Source organism: Rana temporaria, chromosome 7 (genome assembly GCF_905171775.1).
Source record: "Rana temporaria chromosome 7, aRanTem1.1, whole genome shotgun sequence".
Taxonomy (NCBI): domain Eukaryota; kingdom Metazoa; phylum Chordata; class Amphibia; order Anura; family Ranidae; genus Rana; species Rana temporaria.
In genome coordinates this window covers 84,167,633-84,177,121 of record NC_053495.1, presented here as the reverse complement: position 1 = coordinate 84,177,121, position 9,489 = coordinate 84,167,633, and the positions used below count along the sequence as shown (strand labels likewise).

The window sequence follows — 9,489 nt, the reverse complement described above, 5'->3', positions numbered from 1 at the left end:
TCGCAAACATGATTAACATTGTGGAGGGCAAACTCACCAGTTCTTGGCGATCAAAAAATAAAGATATGCCCAAAAACATAGCGCCAGTTGAAAGACCGGAAAAGAGTCTTGCCATCAGGCAACACATGAGCAGATTTAAGAAATCTTAAAGAAAAATAACAAATAAACTCTCTTTTTTATTTTTTGTTACCTTCTAATAATATGTGTGATAAGTTTTTATTTTATGTTCTGGAGAGACATAAAATGTAATGTTTTTTGTTATATACAGTTGACTTGTATTTTTTTGGTAAATTTTTATATATATATATTTTAATAAATAAGATATTGTTAAAAAATGTGAAATTCTCTTATTTTCCTATATTAGTTTTGCATTAATGAAAGTACATATAAAAAAAAAGGAAACATAAGTACTTTTTAAATAAATTTTAATAAATATAACACATAACCAAAATAAAACAAATCAAACCTTTACAGAAAAATAAAATAAAAAAATTAATTTTTATTTAATCCAATGCCATTTCTGCGGCATCGTAATCCTGTGAATATTTAAATCCAACATAAGTTGCATTTGGATCAGGGAAAACCTCTCTAATTTTTTTGACAGCACACGACGGGATGACTCTACGGTTCCCCTTTCCTAAATAACCGTATATCCAAGTTATAAATAAACGGTAAGCCGTTTTCCTCAATCTTCTATTGGAAAAAAATAAATAAAAAAAGTCAGTTAAATCTATATTTTTATTAATGTTTTATTAGACATATTAAAGTTTCTATAAATACCTGTTATTATCGGCATCTACAAGTGGTCTTTCCTCAAGGTACCTGAAATTATTAGTGAGTCTCACATGGGCTTCTGTTGCTATTTGCGAGATAAACTTTGGAGCAAATATTATATAATTACTTCCTTCTGGTATACTTTCTCTAACAGGCTCGATGTCCCTGCAACACACAGACTCTACTTGTGTTGGCATAGTTCGGCAACAATCGCAGTGACACCAAGTTGTATTACCAATTCTATCTACACCAAATTCTGGTTCTTCGCTTTCCGGATAGTCTTCCTAGGTTGGGTTTGCAGTGAATGCTTGCTCCGTTTCATTCCCCTCAAATCTTGCCAATAGCTGAGCAATCATTATACTTCTCTGTAAAAAATGTAATACAAGAAAAAGAATATATGTAATAATAAACATTTGGAAATTGAAATTTAATATATATATTTTTATCAAGTTTGATAGGTATAATTTTTTAAAAAATCAATAAAATAAATAAAATATTTTTTAATATCTTAATATTTATTAGAAAAAATCAAGGATAAATATGCTTTTTAAAATATTCAATTTTTTTTTTTCAATGGGAAGTTTTATTGTTTATTTTTATATCTCTCTCTAATGTGTGTAGGTATGTACAATAAAACAATATATATATAAAATAATAACATTATATATATATATATATATATATATATATATATATATATATATATATATATATATATATATATATATATATATATATATATATTTATAATTTAAACCAAACAAGAGAGAGAGATAGAGAGAGAGAGAGAGAGAGAGAGAGACAGAGAGTATAGAGAAAGAGATAAAAAGTATACAGAGAGAAAGATTAAAGTGAAAAAGAGAGTAGAGAAAAGAGAGTTTAGAGAAGGAGAGTATAGAGAAAGAGTGTATAGAGAGAGAGAGAGAGAGAGAGAGAGAGTATAGAGAAAGAGATGGATATAGAGAAAGATAAAGTATCGAGAAAGAGAGTGAGAGAGAGTATATAGATAGAGAGTATAGAGAAAAAGAGAGAGAGTATAGATAAATAGAGAGTATAGAGAGAGAGAAATAGTATAGAGAAAGAGAGAGATTAAAGAGAAAGAGAGAGAATATAGAGAGAGCGAAGGAGTAGAGAAAAACAGATAGAGAGAGAGAAATAGAGAGACATAGAATCAGAGAGAGTATAGAGAATGAGAGAGAGAGAAAGTATAGAGAGAGAAAGAGAGAGAGAAAGGGACAGTATAGAGAGAGAGAGTATTAAGACAGAGTGAGAGAAAGAGTATAGAGAAAGAGAGAGTATAGAGAAAGAGAGAGAGAGGGGGTATAGAGAAAGAGAGAGATTAAAGAGAAAGATAGAGATCAGAGAAAGACAGAGAAGGAGTATAGACAAAAAGAGAGAGAGAGAAACAGAGATAGAGAAAGATGGAGAGAGAGAGAAAGAGAGAGTATATCGAAAGAGAGAGAGAGAAAGAGAGATTATAGAGAAAGAGAGAGAAAAATAGAGATGAAGATAGAGAATCAGAGAGAGAGAAAGATAGTATAGAGAAAGTAAAAGTATAGATAAAAAGAGAGTATATAGAAAGAAATATTAAAAATAGAAATAAAGAGACAGACAATAGAGAAAGAGAGAGTATAGAGAAAGAGACAGTATAGAGAAAGAGACAGTATAGAGAAAGAGACAGTATAGAGAATGAGAGAGTATAGAGAATGAGAGTATAGAGAATGTGAGCGTATATTGAAAGAGATAGAAACAGAGAGAGACATATTTATAGAGAGAGAGAGATATAGAGAGAGACATATTTATAGAGAGAGCGATAGAGAGATGGTGATGTAAAGATAGAGATGGAGAGAGGGTAGATGGAGAGAGAGATGGTGATGGAGAGATTGAGATGGAAAAAGAGAGATGGAGATGGAGAGATAGATAGATGATGATGGAGAGATAGATAGATGATGATGGAGAGAGAGGGAAATGGAGAGATGTAGAGATTGAAATGGATAGATAGAGAGATGGTGAGATAAAGAGATGTGGAGATGAGGAGATGGAAATGGAGATAGAGATGGAGGGATAGAGAGATATGGAGATGGAGAGATAGAGAGATGGAGATGGAGAGATTGATATGGAGAAGGAGAGAAGGAGAAGGAGAGATGGAGAAGGAGAGATGGAGAAGGAGACATGGAGAAGGAGACATGGAGAAGGAGACATGGAAAAGGAGACATGGAAAAGGAGACATGGAAAAGGAGACATGGAAAAGGAGACATGGAAAAGGAGACATGGAAAAGGAGACATGGAAAAGGAGAGATGGAGAAGGAGAGATGGAGAAGGAGAGATGGAGAAGGAGAGATGGAGAAGGAGAGATGGAGAAGGAGAGATGTAGAAGGAGAGATGGTAGAAGGAGAGATGGAAATGGATAGATAGAGAGATGGGGAGATAGAGAGATGGGGAAATGAGGAGATGGAAATGGAAATAGAGAAGGAGAGATAGATATAGAGAAAGTGATGGAGATGGAGATGGAGAGATGGAAATGGATAGATAGAGAGATGGGGAGATAGAGATATGGGGAGATGAGGAGATGGAAATGGAAATAGAGAAGGAGAGATAGATATAGAGAAAGTGATGGAGAGATGGAGATGGAGAGATGGAAATGGATAGATAGAGAGATGGGGAGATAGAGAGATGGGGAGATGATGAGATGGAAATGGAAATAGAGAAGGAGAGATAGATATAGAGAGAGTGATGGAGAGATGGAAATGGATAGATAGAGAGATGGGGAGATAGAGAGATGGGGAGATGAGGAGATGGAAATGGAAATAGAGATGGAGAGATAGATATAGAGAAAGTGATGGAGAGATGTAGAAGGAGAGATGGAGAAAGAGAAATGGAGAAGGAGAGATGGAGAAGGAGACATGGAGAAGGAGACATGGAGAAGGAGACATGGAGAAGGAGAGATGGAGAAGGAGAGATGGAAATGGATAGATAGAGAGATGGGGAAATGAGGAGATGGAAATGGAAATAGAGAAGGAGAGATAGATATAGAGAAAGTGATGGAGATGGAGATGGAGAGATTGATATGGAGAAGGAGAGAAGGAGAAGGAGAGATGGAGAAGGAGAGATGGAGAAGGAGACATGGAAAAGGAGACATGGAAAAGGAGACATGGAAAAGGAGACATGGAAAAGGAGACATGGAAAAGGAGACATGGAAAAGGAGACATGGAAAAGGAGACATGGAAAAGGAGACATGGAAAAGGAGACATGGAAAAGGAGACATGGAGAAGGAGAGATGGAGAAGGAGAGATGGAGAAGGAGAGATGGAGAAGGAGAGATGGAGAAGGAGACATGGAGAAGGAGACATGGAGAAGGAGAGATGGAGAAGGAGAGATGGAGAAGGAGAGATGGAAATGGATAGATAGAGAGATGGGGAAATGAGGAGATGGAAATGGAAATAGAGAAGGAGAGATAGATATAGAGAAAGTGATGGAGATGGAGATGGAGAGATGGAAATGGATAGATAGAGAGATGGGGAGATAGAGATATGGGGAGATGAGGAGATGGAAATGGAAATAGAGATGGAGAGATAGATATAGAGAAAGTGATGGAGAGATGTAGAAGGAGAGATGGAGAAAGAGAAATGGAGAAGGAGAGATGGAGAAGGAGAGATGGAGAAGGAGAGATGGAGAAGGAGAGATGGAGATGGAGAGATGGAAATGGATAGATAGAGAGATGGGGAGATAGAGAGATGGGGAGATGAGGAGATGGAAATGGAAATAGAGATGGAGAGATAGATATAGAGAAAGTGATGGAGAGATGGAGAGGTGCAGATGTAGAATGAGAGATGGAGAGATATAGAGATGGAGATGTAGGTGGAGATTGAGATGGAGAGATAGAGAGAAGGTGATGGAGAGATAGAGAGACGGTGATGGAGAGATGGGGAGATGGAGATGGAGTTATGGATAGAGAGAGAGAGATAGAGATGTAGATGGAGATATGGAGATGTAGTCTGGGATGGGGATGGACATGGAGATGAAGCGATTGGGGGATGTAGATGGAGACATTGTGATGGGGAGATGGAGAGATGGGGAGATGGAGAGATGGAGAGATATAGAAATAGAGTTAAAAACGGAGATGGAGGTGGAGATGGAGATGGAGAGATATGGAGATAGAGATGAAGATGTAGAGATAGATAGACAAAGATGGAGATGGAGAGATAAAGATGGAGATGGAGAGATGTAGATGGAGATATAGAGATGGATATATAGTGAGATGGAGAGATAGAGTTAGATGTTTCACAAAAACATAAAAAAAAATGGGCAACATATATAAGAACATTAAATATAATAAAAAAAAAAATATATATATATATATATATATATATATATTTTTTTTTTTTGATTAGTAAATGTATTTTTATATTGTAAAATGTAATTTTTGTGGAGATTATATATATATATATATATATATATATATATATATATATATATATATATATATATATATATATATAACACACAAATTTTGATTTAGATAGATCTATATATCTATCTATATATATATATTTATATAGACAGATATAATATGAATTAACTAGAGATATTTATTATATATATATGTATAATGTTAAATGTTTAAAAATAAGACTTACTCTTTCTTCATGAGACAAAGCAAGATAACTATTTGGACTCAATGGAGCACTGTCCTGGTTATTGGCCTAAAAAAAAAAAACATTTAAGAGTGTTTTTATAATGATTAAAATATAATACATTTTTTTAACAATATTAGAAAGATTTATTCACTTACCATTGCAAAAAGAATTTTGATCAGATCACAGATGATATAGAATAATAGATATTCTCTTCTGGAAAATTAAATTTTTAAATAGGGTGAACTCTACTGAATATTTGTACATTTTCAATAAAAACTGCTTTAATTTTTTTTTATTACAACGTAAAATCTCTCTCTATATATATATATATATATATATATATATATATATATATATATATATATATATATATATATATATATATATATATATATATATATAATATTTTTTTTTTTTCAATAAAAAAAAATATATATATATATATATATATATATATATATATATATATATTAATATTATATAGAGATATAATATTTCTGTATTTATTTATGTTTTTATTTTTTATTTTTTACCATACATCTAAATTATATTGAATACAGAAATATTTATTGTAGTAAGGGTTGGTAGATTTTTTTTTTCAGGTTCAGTTTGTATCAGTAATGGTGTTTCCCCTGGCTGGCCCTCTTTGGGTTTACATAGAGAAGATAACATTTAAAGGCTAGAGATAACAAGCATGTGCTCAGACTGCATAATTACATTAGATTTTAAATAATAAAGTAATAAAAAAACCAACACACACACACATATATATATATATATAAATATATATATATATATATATATATATATATATATATATATATATATATATATATATATAAAATATTATATAAAATACATATATATATTATTAGCAAGTTTATTAAAATTGTCTTTCAATAAATATCTTGCCAAAATAAATTTTACTATATTTAGTCTATTTAGTGGATCTAGAAAATAGGATTGCCTTACCTTACTATCAGCTGCTCAGTGAATGAATGGAGCTGCAGCTGATAGCTAAGGTAATACAACGGGGCGTGAACTTCTGACGCCAGCCGTTGCTATAGCAACCATGCAGTGTTGACGGCGACGCTCGCCGTCAACACTGCACATGCGCGGGATCGAGCGGTGAATGCTGGGAGGCCAGCATTCGCCCGATCCCGGAAGAAGACCCTGTCGGCTTCAGTATGCCCACAGGCAAGATGGAAACGTCCATCGCATCAAAATAAAACTTCTCTTTTTCCGAAAAAGAGCGCATCGGACGGCTGGACGTGTGGGACACCCTGTTAGGGAATGAGGAAAGGTAAGTGCTGCACATTACTTACTAAAAAAAAAAACCACATCCCGCCGAACTACCGCTTTAATTAGTGTTTTGTCCATCATACTTCAACCTAATTTGTATAAACTTAAACCATTCCTTGTTTATTATTCTCCAGACTTTTCACCCTATTCTGGGGTCATTTCACTATTTATTTATATACGTCCAGCAGCCCGGACATAGGTAACCCTTTTGCTAGGAAATCCCTATGCCTAATGTCTACATTCTATGGATCATTACCAATGCTCTTAACACTATCTGTGAGTATTCATTTTAGCTTCTTTAGCCTATTAATCATTACCTCTTGAATTTTGTCCATCTCCTTGTATATATTATTACTTTACATCCCTGCTCCCATTGTATTTTTGAGGGAATGCTCCATGGTTGACTACACCTTCTTCTGCTATTTTCGGTTTTTATGACCACCCCCTCCCTTCTTTCTTCCCCTCATTCTCTCCCCCTTTTTTTTTTCCCTTTTCCCCCGCCCCTTCCCCCGTTCCTTCCCTTCTTTTCCCAAACTCCTTCCCCCGCCGACCCCTCTCCCCCTTTCCCCCCCCTCTCTCTTCCTTTTTCCTTACTACTCTATGCCTTTCCTTTCTCCCCTCCCTCTCTCCCCCTCCCCTTTCATCTGGGGTTGCTCTGTGCCTGCCCTTATATGTGTTTTTATAAATCATTCTTGTTATTGTCCAAACTGATTCATTTTTTCGATTTTATCTGCTCTGTTCTTGTTTCTATGTTTTGTCCAATGTTATTCTGCAGCCAACCATACTGAGACTCCGCGAGGAAGCGCTGTGAGATAGCGCGAAACCGGTCGAGTCAGCTAAACCTAGCAAGCCATACCATCGCAGACATCCCCTGCCTGCACCTTCACAACTATACAGGACCTTCATTTGTACTTATGGGTTGCCTTTCATGTCTTGAAAGTTTCCAACCTTATTGTTGATATACTGTTATCCTTTACTATTCCTGTTATTGTACTTGGAGAGGCTTGCCAAGTTAGCCCATTAGATAGTTTTTCTGCGAACGACAATCTTCTTTTATTATGCATTATAATTTTTCTTTTTATGTCTTAATAAATCCAAACAATTTTTAGAGAAAATTATTCTCTGTGTGACTATATTCTGACCAACCAATTGTGCCTAAAAAGTCCAAAAACTAGCCCTTAGTTATCTCCTCTACTATATACTGGGCTCAGTGTGCATGTAAAACTCACTGCAGACTATTGCTTTTCTATTACTGATAATACAAGCAGTTGATTGAGCTAACCTGCAGTTTCTTAAGTCAGTGTAGTCTATACTGGCCACAGTATGCACATAAAGCTCACTGTAGACCAGGGATATGCAATTAGCGGACCCCCAGCTGTTGCAGAACTACAAGTCCCATGAGGCATAGCAAGACTCTGGCAGCTACAAGCATGACACCCAGAGGCAGAAGCATGTTGGGATTTGTAGTTTTGCAACAGCTGGAGGTCCGCTAATTGCATATCCCTGCTGTAGACTATTGCTTTTTTATTACTGATAATACAAGCAGTTGATTGAGCTAACCTGCAGTTTCTTAACCCCCTTAGCGGTAATCCCAAGCGTGACTCGGGGTGTTTTTTTTATGCTGGGATCGGTATCCCCGAGTCACGCTCGGGGTGGATGTGCAGAGCCTGCAGCGGCATTCCTTGCCTTCCTCAGGCGATCCAGCGATGATCTCCCATTGCTGTGATCGCCGCTGAGATCCCCGCCGCGCCGTCCATCGGTCATGTGACTTCCTGGTTCCGTTCCCTGCAGCAGCAATGGTGCATGGGAGCGGAACTGGGAGGGAAATTCAAATGTTGCACAAACACAAACATATAAAAAGGAGGTGATACAATGTAATCTGAGAGGATTACACTGTATAACCTTGGAATCTGACACAGTGCCCTTTCAGTGCCCCTTGCCATTGTCATTTGTGACAAATAAAACCTTTGAAAACCCTTTGAAAATGGCATCAAAAAAGCGCTGTCCTACAAATGCGCTTTTGGATCAGCTGAGCGACAGCGGCAGCGACACGGAGTTGATCGCAGAACAGAGCGACAGTGAGTAGTGGGGAGATTTGTCATCTGACTCCAACACCGACACTGATCCAGAAAGTGACAACGCCGATGATCCAGCACCTGACCTAAGTGATGTGCGCACTATAGAGACAGTGATGCGGACCAGGCAGCGCCCCAGAGGTTCCGATTCACTGGATCTCCTGGGATGAAGGTTGATGTGGAGAGTGACAACCCTCTGGTGTACCTGAAACTTTTTCTTTCTGAGGAGGTAATTTTAAAAATTGTGACAGAGACCAATCGATACCACGATCAGCAATCTGCTACGCTGCGTGCCAGATTTTCCAGATCCAGAAAATGGGAACCGGTCACTAAAGAGGACATCTGGAAGTTTCTGGGATTCATCATCCTTCAGGGGGTGGTGGGCAAACCGCTCCAGAAATGGTACTGGACCACCAATAAGATGCTGGCCACTCAATTTTTTGGCACTTTGGTGTCTGAATATCGTTTTTCACTCATTATGAAAAACTTACACTTCGCCAACAACGAAGAGTTTGATGAGGCCACGCATCCTGTGCCCAAGCTAAAAAAAATCTGGGAGGTGTGCCAGATGATTGTCGCCAACTTCCACCGGACCTACGTGCCAGAAAGGGATGTCAGTGTGGACGAAAGTCTGATGGCCTACAAGGGACGCCTGAGCTGGATCCAGTTTATTGCGTCCAAAAGAGTGCGCTTTGGCATCAA

The 9,489-nt window shown here is 36.8% G+C and overlaps 1 long non-coding RNA gene across 1 annotated transcript; it reads right to left on the bottom strand.

Moving 5' to 3' along the window:
• Nucleotides 1–479: 479 nt before the first annotated feature.
• On the bottom strand, nt 480–5,499 carry LOC120944832. The gene is made up of 2 exons (XR_005750489.1): nt 5,411–5,499; nt 480–1,139 (listed from the first exon to the last, which is right to left on the bottom strand). It is a non-coding gene; the product is annotated as an uncharacterized LOC120944832 (long non-coding RNA).
• Between the last annotated feature and the right edge of the window lie 3,990 nt (nt 5,500–9,489).